Here is a 22,230-nt window from a genome sequence, read left to right on the forward strand (position 1 = left end):
TATCATATGCTCTCTCTTTTTTTTATTTAAATGTGTCACATTTCAAAATGGCAAGTTCACCTTATAGGAATACAACAATCTCTTGTTCGGACATGTTACCTGCAGAACCTGAAAAGCCTGTAATGTAACCCAAAGTAACCTTCGCATTTTATTATCTGCGATCAAATTTCTTTATGAATATTCCCCAGCAATATTCTGCATGACCCGACAGTCAATACGTCGACAGCATTATTGAAAACATGGTCGTAATGTTATTTAAAACATTTTAATGAGTCTGAACTATAACCGAAAACATGATTGTAACGCACCATCTTTAAAGTTATAATGCTGACATGGTTAAAATGCTTTAAATAACATTACAACCATGTTGGCATAATGCCGTCGGCATATTGCCTGTGATGACTAATACTTTGATGAAATATCTACATCTCCCATCAGACAGCTATGGGCTGCAATGCGATATCTGCAGGTAAAGTGTGGGATGATATTTCTAACCAAGGAACAGGTATCATCAGGTGGCTCTCAGGCTGCTGGAGAACTATATGTCCCAGCATGTAGTGCCAGTTTTTGGCTGGGACATTTTAATTTTGCAGAAGGGTCACAGGTTACGGAGCTTGGTCTAACCTGTTGGAGATTGCCCTGCCTCTGATTAATCTGGCTGTAATGACCCCGAGTTTTTAACTAATCTCCCAAAAACTCATCCGGCTTCTCCCAGATTACTAGAGCCTTTGACCCTGGATTTAGCCAGCTAAACATCTACTCAACCCCATGCTTCAATATCAGTCCTTCCACTGTCCCTGGTCTCCGGATCAGCCCATAATCCCTTCTCCTTATCATTACAAAGTCCATCAAGGCCAAACAGTCATTCTTAGGCTTTCCTTAATAACACTGACGTACTAATAGTTTCTGTAACTTTTGATTTGAATGTTCGTAATTGTAATAATGTAGTTGATGAGGTTACAAAGCCTTTACTATGGTGGCTCCATCTACTATCACGGTATATTATCATAAATTGATTTGCAAGGGATGGTATCGGGATCCTGGCGGTTGACGCTCAGGATCCAGACACCTACTAGGTAAGTATGGTATCCCTAATCCCACAGCCTAATGCTGCCATTTAATGTCTAATCTGACTACATATCTTGTAGGTGCTGTTTTATGTTGACCTGAAAAGTCTATTTTATTACCAATGTGATACGGAGGTGCAATATAAAGATGGAGATCCATTTAGATGTGATGTCTGCGGAACATCCTGACCACCGACAATCGCTCATTTTTCGTCACAGCCCCCATAGTGGCGCACAGGACAACCAGCGATGTTGCAGGCACCGTACATGGCAGCGGTGTGTGCACCCATTTTGGTGACACACCCCACCCAAATGAATTGCCCCATATGTATTATTTCATGTGCTCGTTTCTTTATCTAAGCATTTGAATTTTTCAGAAAATACTTACAAACAGTACGTTTTCACGAGATTAAAGGGCCTGAAACAGATGTGGTTAAAGTCGGCATCACTGCTCTTTACTTGAATGAGGCTCCAAATTACAAGATCTGGTTAGCATGCCGGCATTTGGGATGCCGGCAATTGGAATATCGATGCCGGAATCCCAACACTGGTCAGAAGACAGACACTGGGATCCTGACATCTATCGCAATGCGGACCCTGGAATCCCGACTGTACGCATTCAGATCGTAAGTATGCCGGGGAGGGTTAGGCAAAGGCTGCGAGTGATGTTAGGTGTAGGCACTAGAGGGAGGATTAGGCTGTCGGGGGAGGGGGGGTTAGGCGCTTAGCGTGGATGGTTAGGCACCTGGTAGGGTGAGTTAAGGTTAGCGGGAACGTTAGAATATTTACCTAGCAGGTGTTGGGATTCTGCGCATCGGGATGGCGCTGTCGGTCTTCTGACCACCTGCATCACAAGCGCCGGGATCCCGATACCATCCCAATATTACTTGTATTGTAAAACATACAGGCACATACCCAAGTTTGTTCTATCTGTGGAAGTTACAGTGCAAATATTCACCAGCTGCACTCTACAATTTATCTTCATCTGTACATGGAAAATAAAAAAGTTCTCAGTGTCTGATCCAATTTTGCACCCAGTGTAACATTCTAAATCTAGGTTAGGTGTGGCAAAGCCTCCAAAGATTTGTATGACCTCACTAAGGTAAAGCAGCTTATGAGTTAGTTAGTTTTTTTTTTTGCATATTGTCAACTGCCAAAACAAGGCACCCTCTAATTCCCAGCCTGCCTAACATCGGAAGCCTCAATGGTAGGGGAAGCAAATCGAATAGAGGCGAACTTCCTGATTGCAGGACAGTCCCCCAAAGTTAGAGGAGACTGCATTTTTAATGTCTGCAAATTTTTAAAGGGGGATATTTATCAAAGTTTGGAAAGAGATAAAGCGGAGAGATAAAATGCCAACCAATCAGCTCCTGTCATTTTTCATACACAAAATGTAACATGGCATTTATGCGTTGATTGGCTGGTACTTTAATCTCTTTCCACTTTACCTCTGTGTAGCTTTCTGGGTATTACAGGGGAATCTGTAACTTAGCAAAAAAATTTATTTAACTTTATAGTCTAAAGTTAATATAATAAATGTAAAATATTTACATGGAAAAAACACTTTCATCTCTACAAAGAATTTAAAGGTTTCTTAGATACAGTATGGCTTCTATAGTAAGTCACAATATATACCTTAAGATATAAGGTATGGCATCTCCTAGCTAAAAACCATGTTATTCACAAAGTTTCCAATAATAGATAAGGAAAAAGTTAATCAACACTGTTCCGTGACTTTGAAATACTCATTGCTGTGATTACCAAAATTAATCTTTCCATAGTTACTATGAGCTCTGCTAAAGAATTTATGCCCAGATTTATCAAGCTTTGGAGAGTGATAAATAGCACAGTGATAAAGTACCAACCAATCAGCTCCTGTCATTTTTCAAACACAGCCTGTAACATGGCAGTTAGGAGCTGATTGGCTGGCATTTTATCACCGTGCTATTTGTCACTCTCCAAGGCTTGATAAATGGGCCCCTTAATATGGAGAGAAATACTAGGGGTAGAACACAGAATTTATAGAACAGGAGTCCATACATGCATTCTACTATATTTTAGGAAAAGAACTCAAATTAAATAAAGTGTTATACAAAACAAATTACATTAAAAAAAAATAAAAAATAATACAAAATTTCCTTAATTTCTAGAAGATACAGTTTGAGTATCCCTTATCAAAAATGCTTGGGATCAGAAGTATTTAGGATATCGGATTTTTCTGTATTTTGGAAAAACTGCATACCATAATGAGATATCATGGCGATGGGACCTAAGTCTAAGCACAGAATGCATTTATGTTTCATATACACCTTATACACACAGCCTGAAAGTAATTTTAGCCAATATTTTTAATAACTTTGTTTAATGCACAAAGTGTTGTGTACATACACACAATTCATTTGTTTCATATACACCTTATACACACAGCCTGGAGGTCATTTAATACAATATTTTTAATAACTTTGTATTAAACAAAATTTGTGTACACGGAACCATCAGAAAACAAAGGTTTCACTAGCTCACTCAAAAAATTCTGTATTTCGGAATATTTGGATATGGGATACTCAACATGTATATAGCTATGAAATAAAAAAAATATATATTTATACAGATGATCAAATATTAGCAAACCAAAATTATGGAAATTAAATTTATTGTCTCTAAAAAGGACAAGTGTTTCCTTCTAAGAAAATCAACTAGTGAATTTTTGATTAAAAAATTGTTTTTGCCTTCTAGGTAATGACTTCTGCATATTTATAATATGAAGTAGCAAAGGAACATTTTGTACAGCATGAGGGCTTTTGAGAACAAAACCGTTTCAAACAGTGTGCTTGTAGATTAGGTGTTCCACAAAAATGTAAAAAAAAAAAAAATCTATTACTTAAATTAAAAAAAAAAAAAAAAGCAGAAATGAGTCCAGTTTTGGAAACAAACGCTCACGACTTACACGTAATTGCAGTGCAATCTCCATTACGTTCATAAATACTTCCCCTGTCATTACATTAATTGAAAAGTATTGTACCTGGCCAGCCTTGTATGTTTAAAAGGTCTGCAACCTTCTCCTCTGCCATGATACAAATGGTGATAAAAGGAAATGATATTTATGTTACACTATGTAATCTTGTTTTTATTCCTCATCAGTCAGGGTATTTATTCCCATCTTGAAATCTGATCGCTAATTTGGTCTAATTGGTGATCAGGGAAACTATCTTAAAGATCAATTAAAGTAATTTTGAGCTTCCGGCTGCAAAACCTACGTTCATGTTGGCAGACGTCTGTGCTTCTTCAAGGTTAATTAGCAATAATGAAAATTATCAAACAGTTTTGCAAAGCAATATTATTGTCAAACACATTTATGTCACACGGCATCAGCCCAAGGTTTAGTCAGATGACGTTTGTTTGTGGGATCATGTCCAAGGTAATTGCATTTTTTTTTTTTGTAAATGGTAAGCAAGGCTGTGTGTAAGATATACAAAAACAAATCTCAATAGTGATTTTGCTTCCCGATGCCCCTAAACACGGAGCTTTTAGGGGACCCTGCTACTTTTGCAATCCTTCCTCTCCGACTTGCTATTATGCCCTTCCTCACATAATAATACCTCTTACCATATGTAGCCTGTCCTGTTAATATGTTCTCATAGGGTGACTGATCACTCGCATTATAGATCAGTCTACTCATCTAGTTACTTTTAGCTCCGATAATTTGGGGCGGTTGTGGTTCATATGGTCGTACACACTTACGACGACAATGTCTAGGTCTACCACTATTGGTCGACAGTAACTAAGTCGACACCCAAAATAGGTTGACACAAGCATTAGGTCGACATGAGGTTTTTTTTTTTAAAAAAATGTGTCGTTTTCTTCGTAGAGTGACCGTGAACCCCAATTAGTGCACCGTGTCCCCTAGCAGCTTTGGGCATGGTGCCTCGCTGCGCACTGCACAGGTTACCGTTGCCATTTGTAGTCCACGTGGTTCGTAAAGTATGAAAAAGTTCAAAAAATTAAAAAATTGTGAAAAACTCATGTCGACCTTTTGTCAGGTCGACCTAGTGACCATGTCGACCTAGAAATGCTGTTGACCTAGAAAGCCTGTCGACCAATAGTGGTCGACCTAGAGACCGGATACCATTTGGGGCCTAAGGGGCATATTCATCCTAAAAAATTGTGCAATGAGAATTTTGAGTTTTCAATTCTCACTGTATTCTCTCACAATTTTTTCATGATTCATTATGACATGTGAGAAAATTATCACTTCCGAAAAAATGGTCTTTTTAAGAATACAGCTTTTCAGAAAGTGATAACTTTCCCCTCTGCAGCAGCGGCCCCTTCACTTCCCCGCCGGGACATCATTGCCGGCCCCCACACCCCACCGCTCTGCAGCTGTGAACCCCCTTCCCCCAGCGGGCATGTAATTGCAGAGGCTGCATTAGTGCCGGCTGCGATCGCTCTCTTAGCACCCACACGCCCCTCTCCCCCCCCTCCCCCGGCAGCACTTATGCGTCCAGGCCACAGCCGCACTTGTGTCCCAGCTGCAGGCTCTCCCCCCTCCTCCGCTGGTACTTGTGTCTTCCGGCCGCGGTTGCATTTGTCTGTCCCAGCTGCGGCCGCTCCCCCCCTCTGCCACTGGTACTTGTGTTTCCTCCCCTCCCTGCTGCCTGCATGGTGTCCCTGCTGCGGCCGCTTCTTCACCTTGCCGCCGCCGGCACTGGTGTCCTGGCCGCTTCCTCCCCTCCCTGCCCCGCCGGCACCTTACTGACAGCGGGATGGGAGCTAACAATGCATACAGCGGTGAGGGATCTGAATAGATCTCGCCGCCGCTACACAGCAGCTTGTGAACACATTCGGGAAGCTGATTGCCATCTCAGTGTGGCCAATAGTTTCCCTTTCAAACTTCGAAAAAAATGCTTCTTCAGAGTTTAATTAAAGTCACAATTTCTTGTGACATTTTGAATATGCCCCTAAGAGAGATATTTTTTGCAAGTGTTCATGTGTGAAAATTTGGCGAAATTCCTATGATGCCATGCAACAGGACAGAGCCTACATAAAAATGTGCTGTCGCAATCGGGTCAGCCGGCATCAGAATTGTTGTGGAAAGGTGGTGGCATTCGTGGGAGGTGGTTAGTAGTAACGCAAATACTGTCCGTTGACTGGGAATGTTATGGGAGTGTTGGCGGCGTGGCAATGCAAGCGGCTGCATTTACAGACGCACAGCCACAGGCATAGGAGGCCATAGTTAGATGAAGAAACTGCACCTTCCACAGGGCTGGTGCACATTCTAATGGTGCCGCATTAGGATGCCAGTTGGTATTATAGCTTGTGCAGATGCTCAAAATGGACGTCTCAGACCTTGTACATTCGGACACATAGATGTACACAGGGGAAAAAGTTTGTAGCAACATTAGCATAAAGTAACAGCCAGGCGACCACCAATAATTATTATTATTATCCTGTATGCATATAGCGCCACAAGGGATCCGCAGCGCCCAATTACAGAGAACATGAATTAGCAAAGCAAGAAAAGAGTGACCTACAGTTCATATAGGACAAGTACAGGGTATATAAACATGGTTGCGTCAGCAGACGACACCAAAATAAGTATCAGACTGACAGAAAACCGCGGGATTTGGTGCCGTCGAAGGGAGTATGGAGTAGAAGTATATTCCGCTCACCTATGTAACACACAGCGGATGCTGATTAATTTATTAGCACTTACTAACACTTTAGCCTTTCACTAATGCGGTGCCTTGGGGTGGCTGGCCTGTGCTGACTTGATGGGGTCCCGCACCCTGAACTTGTTCCTTAGTGTTAGGGACCCACCAGATGAGGTCACCTGGCTGTCGGGGGTATGGGTCGTTGGATAGACACAACTTTAGTCGACAGTCATTAGGTCGACCATGGAAGGTCGACACGCATTAGGTTGATAGGGACAATAGGTCGACATGGTTATTAAGTTGACATGTGCTAGGTCGACAGGTCAAAAGGTCGACATGAGTTTTTTTTTTTTACTGTTTTTGGTGTCGTTTTCTCTGTAAAGTGACGGGGAACCTAAATTAGTGCACCGCTTTGCGCGCCATGCTTCGGGCAAGGTGCCTCACTCTGCTACCGCTTTGCTTGGCACAGATTACCGTTCCAATCGTAGTCCACATGGGGGGTAATTCCAAGTTGATCGCAGCAGGAAATTTTTTAGCAGATGGGCAAAACCATGTGCACTGCAGGGGAGGCAGATATAACATTTGCAGAGAGAGTTAGATTTGGGTGTGGCGAGTTCAATCTGCAATCTAATTTGCAGTGTAAAAATAAAGCAGCAGTATTTACCCTGCACAGAAACAATATAACCCAACCAAATCTAACTCTCTCTGCAAATGTTATATCTGCCTCCCCTGCAGTGCACATGGTTTGGCCCTACTGCTAAAAAAAATTCCTGCTGCGATCAACTTGGAATTACCCCAATGGATCGTTAAGTATGAAAAAATAAAAAAATAATAATTAAAAAAAAAAGTGAAAAACTCATGTCGACCTTTTGACCTAACGGCCATGTTGACCTAATGCATGTCGACCTAAGTTGTGTCGACCTAATGACCGTAACCCATTGTCGGTTGGTGGGCTCATATTATTTGGCCAAAACGTATGCCAAGCAACTCAATTTTGCTCTATGTTAGATTGCAGAGTTATTATAATTATTCTGATTGGCAGTGCTTGGTAGTATAAAGTGTACATCTGTCTTTCTATGTGGAACTACAAGTCTCAGCATGATAGCACCTCTCATTATATTTGACATTAGGGTGTGCAGTCCAAGGTGTCCCTTCCCCCACATATACTGTACAATAAGAAGATAGTTCAGTGGTTCACAAACTGTGTGCCGTGGCACCCTGGGGTGCATTGGGGCACTTGCAGGGGTGCCGCAAGTTTGTGGTCCAGGACCAACTCAAATTATGTATGGTCAATTTTAGGCAAAACCACTGCTTGTGGCTTCCAATCATAAAATATGTGTACAAATAGAAGCGAATCTTGTCCCTCACCACACAATTAAACCTAAAGATGACATATAAATACAATTTACTTAAGTTAATATTTTTTTCAAAATTTCTCAATAAGAAACATTTGGCTTAGGGGTGCCGTGAAACAATTTCTGATACTCCTGGGCGCCGTAAGTCAAAAAAGGGAACCACTGAGATAAGTTGAATGCACGGACTCCTGGTGGTCACATGTGGTACTTCAGATTTTTTATTATATTTAAGAGGGATTAAAGTTTTTGTCCAGACATTGAAAAGGAAAGCTACAGCACAGGATAATATATAAGATTAAAGCTTGCAGAGAGAAAGTACCAACCAACCAGCTCCAAGCTGTCATTTTGCAAACACGGCCTGTAACATGACAGAATCTGATTGGTTGGTACTTTATCTCTCTACACTTTGGGGGATATCCAATTACCCGCGGTACATTACCGAGGGTAATGATATTGCCAAGATCTATCCTATTAGCCCAGATAAGCCGGCATGAGTTGCAGCTTATCGGGGGTTTGCTGTACTGCACTGGGTGCCGGTTCCTGACAGCTCCCGAGGCGGCGCTCAACCTCTGCTCCCCTGTCATGTGACCACTGTCGGGGGGCGGAGGAAGAGGGAGGATGTAGGTCACGGCGCTGCCCCCCGGATTCCCTGCATGCTGGGTCGTGAAACATCAAAAAAAAGTGCGAAAAAATTCCAATGTTTTATCTCCTGTAATAGGATACCGCCCTTTATCTCTCCCCAAGCTTTGATAAATCTCCCCCAATATTTGCAAATACCAGCAAATGAAGCTCAATTTCCACCTCGGAAAGAAGACTATTAAACTGTTTGTTTATATAAAAATCTGAAATACAAATCAAGTGCCACAACCACTTATTAACCACGGATCTACAAAGCAGACAGCAGTGTGGAGTGAAGTAAAATGAAAGACTATTATCCAAACGAACTGTCATTCACATTGCCTGGAATTTCCTCACACGTACCTCTCCTATTTATTGTCCATTAGTTAGATTACCAGTTTCCTCCTCTCACTTATTTCCTTTACCTCAGAGCTTGGTTTTCTTTCAGCAACAGGTACATTCAATACCACACAACACCCATCTCTGCTCTTTTAAAGTTATTTACGACTCAATGAATAATTAGAAACACAAACTCTGATAAATAAGTCCCCTCATATTACCTTTTGTTATACATTTGATTAGCTTTCTGTACTGTGGGAACCGGTAGAACTAAGCATTGTCGAGGTCAGGTTTCACCTGAGCACTAAAATAAATTCTTTCTATCCTGAAGCCATTTGTATGGAAGCAACATAAATGAAAGATATGCTTATTCTCATTTTTCTATTCGCTGTGAATTTGTCTATTGGAAATATTGCAATGTGCCCATATAATAATATACTTGTTGCAGGACTCCACCCAGCTTTTACAAAGAGGTTACTACAGTAGACCTAATAGCGGGCTGGGTTTGATTTGCCAGCGTTTGGGTTGCCGGTGGTCAGAATACAGACTGTGGCATCCCCATGATTGGAATCCCGATAGGTGTAGACTAGATGGGCCAAGTGGTTCTTATCTGTCGTCAAATTCTATGTTTCTAGGTTACCTTCCCACCCTGGCCCCCTAACATACCCTCCCCGTAGCCTAAACATAACCCCCCCCCTCCCCACAGCCTAGCCCTAACCCTCCCCGGTGGTGCCTAAATCTAACCCGCCCTCTCTGCAGCCTAACCCTCCCTGGAAGGTGCATACACCTAACTCCCCTCCCTGCAACCTAACACTAACCCTCCCCGGTGGTGCCTGAACCTAACCACTCCTCCACGCAGCCTAAACCTATCCCCCCCCCCACTCCCCGGGGTGCAGTCTAACCCTAACCTTCCCCCTGCAGCCGAAACCTAACACTCCCTCCCCCCTTACCTCTACTGCTGCCCGGTGGCTGCTTGTTCGGCATCGCGGCTGTCAAGACTCCGGCCCTGGGATGGTGACCCTATTTGGGATGCCGGTGTCGACATTCCGAATAGTGTCGGCATTCCGGCATAGGGATTCTGACAGACGGGATCCTAACCAGATCCCCCTAATAGCGGAGGTCAGCAAGCCACTGTCACAACATAGCAGTTTTGATACATGAACTACTGACATATGTGTGGTACAACATCATTTTCGGTCAATGCACAATGTCTTCTAGCAGAGGCGTAATTAGACATATTGGTGCCCTGTATCAAAAGGACTATTGAGCATAAGAGCTGGCTAATAAGAGAAAAGAAAAGGACACACGGAGTATAAAAGCAGTAAGGCGCTGGGGGTAACAAGTGAAAACTTGGCAGGCGGCATGCGGCGGTCAGGTTGACCTGTCACCCAGTGTTAATTTTGTCGATGAAAATTTGGACTAAAACTATTGGTCGACTACAGTTTATTTCAGGACTAAATTTAGACTAAAATGAAATCTGAGATCCACTGACTCAATCTTGCCTAAAACAAAAGCAAAAAAAAAAAAGTGACTAAGACAAACAATTTAAATCCTTTGTCAAAATTAACACTGGAAGTAGGGTTTTACATTTCTAAAAGAACAATAATGTGCTCTTTATATTTGCAGAAAATAAATATGACCTGCTGTGAAGGAAATATTGTTGTGTATTGCACTTGTTTGTTCTAACAAACTTAAGTTATTAATTTGTACATGATACATGGGAGCACTACAGTAAGTCATACTCAGTAAGTAACACATTCTTAGCCTACTGAGTCTAGATTACTAAACATATAGTTAAAGATATGCAAACGTCTCAAGGGAATTTTAGAGAAATGATCTTCAGCAAAATCCAGTACAGTATCAAACTGTTTGTAAAAGTTATGACTAAAGTTAGGCTAAGATTAAAACGGAGATCCACTGACTAAATCTTGACTAAAATGAAGCAAAAGAAAAAGACTAAAATGTGACTATTAACCAACTACAATTTTCAGTAAGCGACTAAGACTAAAACTACATTCAAAATCCTTGTCAAAATTAACACTGCTGTCACCATCGCTGCAGTAGCAGTTTTCTGGCTTTATACAGTATATTTCCACAATGCAACCCTAGAGAGGGGGAAGGACAGTCTCCGATGCTATAACTGCACTGTGTGTATTGTTCAACGGCAAAAGACTTAGGGGGTAATTCAGAGTTGATTGCAGCAGCAAATTTGTTAGCAGTTGGGCAAATATGACATGTGCAGAGAGAGTGAAGGTGGGTACACACTGGTAGATATATCTGCCGATCAATTGATCGGCAGATATATATATGGATGGATGGATCGGGCAGGGTGTTGTGCATACACACTGCCCGATCCGTCGGGGACTGACGTCATGAACTGGGCGAGGTGTGAGGTGTGGTGCCTCTGGACTGGCTGAGCTGGATGGCTTTAGTGTGGCATACCTTTACATTCTATTAACACTTTTCACTTATTAATTTTCTAACACTATTTCTCTATTTTAATTACATTTCATGTTTGTATCACCCCCTCTATAGCTTCGGCTTCCTAAATACTAATTTATTAACACTATAGTTTTTTACACTGGTATGTCACGCTGTGCTTTCTGGCTCATTCTGGTGTTTTGGGGTGCCACACCCTGCACCTAGATATAGCGCTAGGGACCCCAAATATACAGAGAGGCCTTGATGCGGCTTTGGGGCTTAACCACACATTTGCGCAAATATGTGTAACGAAGATCTCTGAATTCTATTATCATGTGGGATTTATATCTGGTTACTGTTATCCATTCAGTGTGCTGGGGAAACAATTGCTTTTTTTCTTGCTCAGAAATACCCCTTCCTTTCGAGCACCTGAATGATATCACTAAGCTAATTGAGCATTTACCAATCTATATGTACACATGCCAGCCCAGTTCAGCTGTCAATCACCGCCGGCTGCAGAGCATGTGTACGGGCGGACACAGCGACGCGGCAATATATCGGTAGATATATTGGCCGACGGCTGTGCTGCGGGGCAGACGCAATACGTCTATGAACGACGGAGTTCACAGATGTATCGCCCGTACACACTGGCGATTTGGGTGGGTTATTATGTTTCTCTGCAGGGTAAATACTGGCTGCTTTATTTTTACACTGCAATTTAGATTTCAGTTTAAACACACCCCACCCAAATCTAACTCTATCTGCACATGTTACATCTCCCCCACCTGCAGTGCACATGGTTTTGCCCAACTGCTAACAAATTTGCTGCTGCGATCAACTCTGAATTAGGCCCCTAATGTACAATTATTAATTACAGTATCTCTGGCAATTATAGGACACTGCTTTCCAGGGATGGACTGGGTCCCAAAAACAGCCCTGGCATGCGGGTGCAAGCGGCCCTGGTATGTGGTTGAATGCCCGCGCCAAAGTCCTTTAACCCAACTCTATAAAAATTATGTGAATATTGGTAATCCGGATCACATCTACGTCTTCATGCCCTTAAAGTGTATACAGCACGAGTACACAGATAGCAACATTGCAGCGCTAATATGTATATGTCTGTTCCACAACAATGGGTCATACTTGCCTAGCCTACCGGAACGGCCAGGAGGCTTCCGAAAATTGGGTGGCACTCCCGACCTCGCAGAAATTAGGGCAAGTCTCCCGGAGCCTGCTCACGCCAGCCGACAAGCTCCCACAGCCCCCCGTACACCCCCTACCTATATAGCAAGTGGGTGGGACAATGAAGAGGATTGCGTCATCGTAGCTGCTCCCCCCCTCTACAAAGCCGGTAACTGTACATTGTAGAGCTGGGGGCGGGACCGCGATGATGTGATTGCACCTCCACGCCCCCGCTCCACCCACGCACCTCGATGCCGCGCCCCCTGCTGTGCCGACCTGGCTGCCCCCTCCTGGAGAGGGCAGCCAGAAAATTGGCAAGTGTGCAATGGATGCTTGTGGATGTATATTTAGAAAAAAAGAAACAAAAAGGTGCGCTACCAATAGCAGCTGATATGGGGATGGTAAGTCCCCTAGATAAAATGGACAACAAGCAAAAGAAAACTACCAGCGCTGGCTGATCATGAAAAATGATAATAAAAAACAATCTAATATCCAAAAGGCTTAGTAGATAAAATATCACATTTATTTCACATGTGTAAATATAAAATGAAAAATAAAAGGTATAAGAATATAATTAAAAACTTCAATGGTAAATGCCACAAGGTGCGTGAATTATTAAAGAGTCCACATTTGGCGAATTATTGACACTCAGAGGGACCAGAATCACTGGAGATGTCTATCACTAATCGGTTATTTGTGCATAAACCGAAAAATTGCAGATGTGAGGTATTTACCAGTGATCCTAGAAGCAGATTATGTCCACCTGTGAGGTACCTGGGTCGGTTGTCCTCTTTAGCATAGAGGAATACGTCCAGAATGGTGGATGCTGCAGTGATCCTGGAAGCAGATTGTGTCCACCTGTGATGTAACTGGGTCAGTTGTCCTCTTTAGCATGGAGGAATACGTCCAGAACGGTGGATACTGCTGGGTCAGTTGTCCTCTTTAGCATGGAGGAATACGTCCAAAATGGTGGATGCTGCAGTGATCCTAAAAGCAGATTGTGTCCACCTGTGATGTAACTGGGTCGGTTATCCTCTTTAGCAGGGAGGAATACGTCCAGAATGGTGGATACTGCTGGAAAAAGGTCCCAATTATGGTGTCGCAGAGTGTCAGGAAAGCCTGTGGTGCTGTTAAGATGTCAGGACAAAGAAACGGCTCAACGCGTTTCGCTGGTTGAGATGATCCAGCTTCCTCAGGAGCAAGTAAAATAGTGGCTGTCATGGGGGAGTTTACCAGTAACTATTGTATATTTGTCATATAGTCTCTCCAAAAGATATGATTATTTGTTTATATTGCTTTTTGTCATTACCCTTATTCTCTCTCTTTCTTCTGTCACGCATGTTATCATTGTTGTTACTGGTAAACTCCCCCTATTGGTGTACGGGTTGCCATGGAAACCATAACTTTCCATAGAGCTCATTCTTCTCTCTATACAAACTCTTCTCTGTTTCCTCCGGTCATGTGACCGGAAAAAGGAGGCTGGACATGTCAAGCCGTCCGTCAGCCGTCATCTGCTAGCACAGGAACGGCCGGGACACGCCAGATACGGAGCTGTCGATCCGATCACGTGACACTTCGCGTCACGATACTGGACATAACTCCGTTTGGAATTGTCACCTAGCAACCTATCTCTGCTTGGGTCATCTGACATATCACATGACACGGATAATATATTTTTATTGGATGTGATGCCGATCACGTGATATTACTAGTCACGTGATTTGGGTCTTCTGCACTTATGTACACTTTTTTAAAATGCATATATCTTCTCAGTGCAAACTCGTTTTGATAGCATAATATGATATTTAGTATGTGGGACCAATGGGTTTTTTAGCATATGTATTATTAGTATATTTCTCCAAAAGGCTTTTAGATTGTAACTATATGTGAATCACATGTGTAATCAATTATTGCCACTCATATCAGTATAAAAGGGCCTCATGACAGCCACTATTTTACTTGCTCCTGAGGAAGCTGGATCATCTCAACCAGCGAAACGCGTTGAGCCGTTTCTTTGTCCTGACATCTTAACAGCACCACAGGCTTTCCTGACACTCTACGACACCATAATTGGGACCTTTTTCCAGCAGTATCCACCATTCTGGATGTATTCCTCCCTGCTAAAGAGGATAACCGACCCAGTTACATCACAGGTGGACACAATCTGCTTTTAGGATCACTACAGCATCCACCATTCTGGACGTATTCCTCCATGCTAAAGAGGACAACTGACCCAGCAGTATCCACCGTTCTGGACGTATTCCTCCATGCTAAAGAGGACAACTGACCCAGTTACATCACAGGTGGACACAATCTGCTTCCAGGATCACTGCAGCATCCACCATTCTGGACGTATTCCTCTATGCTAAAGAGGACAACCGACCCAGGTACCTCACAGGTGGACATAATCTGCTTCTAGGATCACTGGTAAATACCTCACATCTGCAATTTTTCGGTTTATGCACAAATAACCGATTAGTGATAGACATCTCCAGTGATTCTGGTCCCTCTGAGTGTCAATAATTCGCCAAATGTGGACTCTTTAATAATTCACGCACCTTGTGGCATTTACCATTGAAGTTTTTAATTATATTCTTATACCTTTTATTTTTCATTTTATATTTACACATGTGAAATAAATGTGATATTTTATCTACTAAGCCTTTTGGATATTAGATTGTTTTTTATTATCATTTTTCATGATCAGCCAGCGCTGGTAGTTTTCCTTTGCTTGTGGATGTATAAATGGTTTCATTTCACCAATGTATTGTGTTGCTTCCCCTACAAAAGTGAGTACAGCTGTCACTTCAGCATACCTCCTAACTTTGACAATCGGGGATGCAGGACCCTGCGTGCGTCTTAGGTGCACTGGTCTACATGTGGATGGAGACATAGAAAAAGGGGGTGAAGCCTTTCAGCACCAACAATCACGTCACTCCGAGCTGCACCCAGACCCTCCCATTACCCCTTAACAACCCCCCCCCCCGCAGCATCTATTCTCCTCATCTCCTGCTGTGTGCATGGTGTGTGACCCCCAGCTTACCCCCCACCCACCCCAGATCAGAATACTGCAGCCCCCCCTGGGTGGGACAGTCCCAGAAAAACAGAACTGTCTCGCTGAATTTGGGACAGTTGGGAGGTATGCTTCAGCAGGACTCTCTGCGTGGAAGCACAAGTCTCAGCCAGTCTACATGCTGTAGTCTCTTATCAGCTGCTTATCCTTTTATCTGCATCACGTTGCTCAGTGGGGTCTTCCAGCAGCTTCATCTGTCACCGCTTCAACTTATCTTTTACTTTTTTTTTTTTAAATCAACTTTGTTTGCAATGGCGCTGGCCTCTATGCCCTTTTCCAAAATGGCCAAATTGAAGTAGAATCTCACTAAGCCATACCTCACAACTTCAGGGTATCACAATTGGGCTGGAAGCAAATGCTTACAGGGGTGATAAGCTAGCTTGAAAGGAAAAATCCCATCTGAAATAGCGTGTGGCAGCCAACAGTTTGCTTATTACTCAGTACATTACTGCATCCCAGATTCTGTGTTACTTGATGGAATTTGAGGACGGACAGAATTAGCCAGCCAGCCACTGAAAGCTGGGAGATGTGTTTAGCTGCTGGCAGGCAAATGCACAGTTTGATCAACATGCGGTATCCCACAAGTTTCTTTTATAGTGTCTGCTGTGTCTTATGGGCAACAAAAGTTATTTTAATGCCACAAGTAACCCAGCAAAATCCTGGTCTGTGAATGAAATGTTCTGTAACTGCAAGCTATGTAACGTCGGTTAGCGGCCTGGTATTCCCACTAAAGACTCACGTTCATGATCTGATAATATATGCATGCCTGAAAGACGTAACGTTTATACCAGCTTCATGTCCGAAGCCTTACCAAGTATGTGTGTAGCATGCAGCATACGTGTTAGATATAGTCATAGTTGCTGACATTCTTTGCCGACATTCTGGCTGCCTCCTTCAGGAGGAGGCAGCCAGGTCAGCTCAGCAGGGGGCGTGGTGCGGCACAGGGGGGCATGATGGGGAGGAGAAGGAGGTGTGGTCGCAAGATTGCATCATTGTGGTCCCACCCCCGCTACACTATGCCAAGCTCCAATTTTATACTGCAGCAGGGCAACGACCCCAAAGGGTTTGGTATGCTTGACTGCCGCACTGGGATGCCTAATTTCAGAATACCGACATCGGCATCCCGAGCACTGGAATACCGGCAGGGTTGCGAGCGCAACTAAGCCCCTTGCGGGCTTGGTGGCGTGCTTCGCTCGCCACAGGTTCTATTCTCCCTCTATGGGTGTCGTGGATACCCATAGAGGGGAAATCACCTACCACGCCGGAATACCGGCGGTGGTATGGTGCCCCGGCGTCTGTATTGTGACCGCCAGGATCCCAACGATTTGTATGCTAACCGCACTTTCAAAAACTGTGTGCAAGTGTACCTAGAATAATTGATGCTGTTTTGAAGGCAGAGAGTGGTCACACCAAATATTGATTTGATTTCTCTTCTGTTCATTCACTTTGCATTTTGTTAATTGCTAAAAATTAGCTATTTTTGAAAGCATTTTTTCTACATCTGCCTAAACCTTTTGCACAGTACTGTATCTATTGTTTGTACTGCTGGCGCGCTTTACCCTAGAGCGTTTTGTTCACGTGCATCCAGGGCCGGTTTAAGCCTTTGGGGTGCCAGGGGCACATAAGACAGGGGGGCCCCGGGGGAAGTGTGGCTGGGGGTGTATATTAGATGCATTAGATTATGTGCATACCTCCCAACATGTCCCATTCCAGGAGGGACAAAATGCTTTCTACCTGGACTTCCCTCTTAATATAGGATTGCTGTCACCTGTGTTGAACCATTTAATTTATAAGAAGGTGTTTCAACACAGGTGATTGCAACCATATATGAAGAGGGAAGTCCAGGTAGAGAGCATTTTGTCCCTTCAAGAATGGTTCCTGTTGACAACTACTTTATAAAGTTTTCTTGTAGTGGAACAAAAACAACTTAAACAACCTTAAAATACACAAAGAAAAATAAAATCTATCATATATGGTGTCACATGTAGAATTGCAGCAACCGCTGTACTACTTACACACTGGGACAGGAATCAGGAGGACTCTCTGTCGCTCTGTAGACCCAAATGCTCTCATTACATAACAGGTTACAAAGGACCCAGGCGGGGAGAAGGAGAAGCTAAGATCCCTTGGTCACTTACAGCTCTCTCCCCCTTTTAGCTCTCCTCTGGTCGGGAAGCTCCATTGGTAGCTCATGAAATCTGATACTCACGTGCGTCTCTGCCTGCACTGCATACTGTCCTGCTCACATTCTTGCTGCCTGGTTCTGCCACTGCCCAAGAAGAAGAGCTAGTGATGGTCTCCTTGTGTTGGACCTTTGGGAAAACGCTGGGAATGGACTTTATAAATATATATATATATATATATATATATATATGAAACACAACAGTATCTTTATCTTGCGCCAAGTTCAAAGCAGCACAACGGGAGAGGTCCCTGTTGGAGGACCTCAATAGCATACAGAATAAAAAACAGTTTCCCAAGTGCGCTAAATAAGACTGTATCTACAATGATTCTTCCAGTGTTGTTTCCATAAGTCAGAATTGAATACTGGAGAAGATTTGTATCTGGGAACCTGTAACGGACACCTCTCACCTAGATGGTCACCCAAACAAGAGGCCCAAGGCCAATTAGTAAAAAATAGTTTTAATAACACATGTTAAAACAAATACAGTTTTCACATAAAATTCCTCATATAGTGTTCACAAAGATGTGTTTAAAATGATGACAATAAAGGATAACCAGTATGTTCGTTGTGTGGTCTTTAACTCTAGATACTCCCTCACCTTTTTCAAGGTGCGAGCTTAAGAGGGAGTATCTTCACAAACTATGCTGGAAACTCCTGACTGACAAACCCAACACGTTTCGTCTTATCGACTTCATCAGGGGTAACAAATATATAAAACAGGCTTATTTGCCATTAATAGATTTGTGTGTGGAGAATCACAACCTTGGATATAGTGATAAAAAAGGATTCTCTTAAGTTCGGCTCCTGATAGGAGCTTTCTTGGTGGTTCATTTTAGGAATCCTAATGGTCCTAAATATAAAATTCTGCCTTAAAGATAATTATTCGAGACTCTGCCACTTCCATTCACAGCCAGAATCTCTCAGGATCCATTCTGTGAGGTTTACTGAGGAGGTTTTCATTGCGTTGTGAATGTCAAATCAGCTTTATACTTTTTTTGAAGTATTTTTTCCTAGAAGTATTCTATATACGGGCTAATACCTGAATCAGAAATAGTCCTGATTGTAAGATCTGGATATCTTATTCAGGCAGTGCGTCAAAATCTGACTGCCAGTATTTTTAAAGGGAACCTCAATCAACCTCAATCAATAGTCCCTATAAGGAGCTCCACAAAGGAGTCTCGAATAAATATATATATATTTGGGCAACCTGGCAGTGACCTATACCCAGTTAAGTTATAATCCTTTTATCTATTTTTAACTGGTAACATACTTAGAATTGTGTTAATTGTTTTTATCCCATTTTTTAAAGAGACCTGTTATTAAGATATTTTTATGTGAAAATCTTTATGTGAAAACTTTATTTTATGTGAATAAATTGTTTTTATATTTTATACCTTTTTTGTGAGTTTTTAAAGACACCGCTGGTCGCTATTTCCCCCTCCCCCCCATTTCTTTATATATATATATATATATATCCATGGGTTGTCCTGCACTCACATCACCAAATCTTTCTTCACCGGGCGGGTGCTCCTAATGGGCCATAAGGTCCACTAATACTATAGAAACAAGTCCATCGAAGTGGAGGTGCACTCTCGCAATGATAGAAACATACACAATGGTAAAATCAATCGTCACCGAAGCTTTAATCGTGTCGACGTTTCGGTCCGTAACCGGACCTTTCTCAAGACAGGTGACACATCAGTTCAATTTGAGTCATCATATGATACACGTACATCTGCAAGGACAATATACATAGTTATGATCACAAGCCTCACCGGTCCCTGGAAAAACCTGCACCAACAGATAAACAGAAGAAAAAAACGCCACCAAAGAGGTGATAATAAATAACACCAATAGTGTCCCCAGTCACCTAAGTGATAGGGTATGACACCTCATAATTCCATACCTAAAACGTCTGGTTAAATCCACGATAATGGATTAGTGTAACAGACTCCAGCGTATCTTGAACTGTGATCAACAAAGAGAGGACACATGTATAAATATACACCAGCAATTGTGGTAACATAGGGTAAAACCATTCATCTGGGCAATCACCCCCACACACAGTGCAAATACCTTAATGTGTGTCATCTTCTTACAATGATGCAGCCATAGGTGTAGAGTACACCCATATAGCCAAAGCTGTCAGAAAAGTTATTCAGATCAATATAGATACAGTGCTGGTGCCCGTATAAAGTAGAATAGTCAAATATTGTTACTTACTCAGTCAGATGGAGGCTGTGCTTGTGGCTGCATAGCCCTCCAATCAACTGGGTGGGGATTAAATAGTAAATCGGCCGGAAGTATCCGAAAAACCGGAAATACCCCACTCGTGCCTAATGCTCTCTCTACTCAGTCCAAATCCTGCCCACACTGATCACCCATAACGTGGTTGAACAGTGTATAGAGCACTGTAACCACTCACTGTGTACACTAGACCGCCGCGGCCGCTATTCGTCTATTGCGGTCCACGGACCGGAAGTGACGCCGGTTTGCGTTCCACCGTCCCGGAAGTCGCGGTGGAACGCACAACCGCAGAACACAGATCATTGTTGCACCTGTGGTGCCATGATCACAAAATAGAATCAAAAAACGGCACCACTGAGTAATCGAACATGGTGCAAACATACAACTGATTCCATATAATTAGAAAACAAACATATATGACTAGACAGTAATAGTTTATTACCAAACAATGGCAATTATGTGTGTGAGAAGCACATGAAACAAAGTACTGTTGCCATGTGCACACACACAATCAAAAATGAGGGTGCTGGGTGAACCAGAGACCGGTGAGTTCACAGGGGTGGCGGACTGCGCCGCAATACATAACACACAAATTTATACATCATATACACCACTGAATGATAGGCACTAAATTAATCAAAGTATTACTCAAGATAACCAGGACATCAATATAATGTGTCTGGCCACCCGTATAAACCAATTAATACAAGGTAAACAGAATCGAATACCAATATCGAGCCATCCACCTAGATAACCCGCAGGGATAATACAAACACACAGGAGGATTGAATCTATAGAAACACATTAAGTGGATTACCCTCATTCAAACCTCTGGGGGTAACTGTATCTAAAGTGTGAATCCAATAGCTCTCACGCCGTTTTAACGCTAGAGTCCTATCCCCACCTAAGGATTTAGGTGGGATCCAATCGATAAGTCTACATTTCATACTAGCCACCTGATGTCGTGCTTGTAGACAATGGCGAGCCACAGGCTTATCAGTCTGTCCAGTCAAAAGTGCCGTATGGATCGAAGATCTGTGATTTGCCATACGGTCTCGGAAAGCCCTTGTGGTCAATCCCACATAGCATAGTCCACATGGACATATAAGCATATAGATCACATAATCGAGACGACAGTGTAAATGGTACTTGATTTTAATAGTTTTCCCTGTGTGTGGATGGGAGAATGTTGCTCCAGTCAACATGGACCGGCACGTGGTGCAGCCCCCACAGGAGAAACAACCTGGTTTAGCCTGCATCAATGGGACAGAGGTTTTAACAAACTCAGCAGGAAACATAGTTGGACGCATAAGTAGCTGTTTTAGGTTAGCCCCTCGCCTATAGGCCATCATGGGTGCTTTAACCTGTGTAAAAGGTAAATCTTTATCAGTCGACAGAATAGGCCAATGGCGACGTACCGCCTTACTGATCTTAGATGAGTTCCTGTCATACTGCGTGCAGAATACCATCCTATTCTCTTTCTTCTTCTTAGGGATGGTTCCAGAAAAAAGACCTGTCGCCTTCTCAAGACACATCTTGAGAGTCCCAGCCGAATACCCTCTCTCTAAGAAGCGAGTGGTAATCTCAGTGCACTGTTCATGCCTACGATCTACCTCTGAGTTAATCCTCATAGCTCTTAGATACTGGGAGATGGGCAAACTGTCTTTAAGGGCTGGAGGATGATTGCTCGATGCCAATAGTAAGGAATTGCGATCTGTCGATTTACGATATAACGTAGTTAATAAGCTGGAACCCGAGACCATTACAGTAACGTCTAAAAAATTAATCTCCAATCCTGAACACACAGCAGTAAAACGGATCGGGCTAGTTAAGGCATTGAGTTCTGCCACCATAGCATTGAATTCGGCCTCAGTTCCCTGCCAAATCAAAAAAATGTCATCAATGAATCTCCGGAAAAATGCAATCTTATGCCCAAAGCGGGGTTGTATGTGGGTCTTCTCATACCACGCCATAAAAAGGTTGGCATACGATGGGGCCAAATTAGACCCCATCGCCGTGCCAGATAACTGCAAGAAAAAATCATTTTTATACATGAAGTGGTTATTCGTGAGAACCAATTCAATAAGTTCAA

The 22,230-nt window shown here is 42.8% G+C and overlaps 1 protein-coding gene and 1 long non-coding RNA gene across 3 annotated transcripts in view; both read right to left on the bottom strand.

Annotated features, from left to right (window-relative positions):
* Positions 1–22,230, bottom strand: part of PCBD2 (pterin-4 alpha-carbinolamine dehydratase 2) — a 164,030-nt gene that overhangs the window by 12,919 nt on the left and 128,881 nt on the right. The window lies entirely within an intron of this gene.
* Positions 18,334–20,030, bottom strand: LOC134935722 (uncharacterized). Its single transcript, XR_010180368.1, has 3 exons — positions 19,968–20,030; positions 19,798–19,859; positions 18,334–19,626 (listed from the first exon to the last, which is right to left on the bottom strand). It is a non-coding gene; the product is annotated as an uncharacterized LOC134935722 (long non-coding RNA).

Source organism: Pseudophryne corroboree, chromosome 6 (genome assembly GCF_028390025.1).
Source record: "Pseudophryne corroboree isolate aPseCor3 chromosome 6, aPseCor3.hap2, whole genome shotgun sequence".
NCBI classification, from domain to species: Eukaryota; Metazoa; Chordata; class Amphibia; order Anura; family Myobatrachidae; genus Pseudophryne; species Pseudophryne corroboree.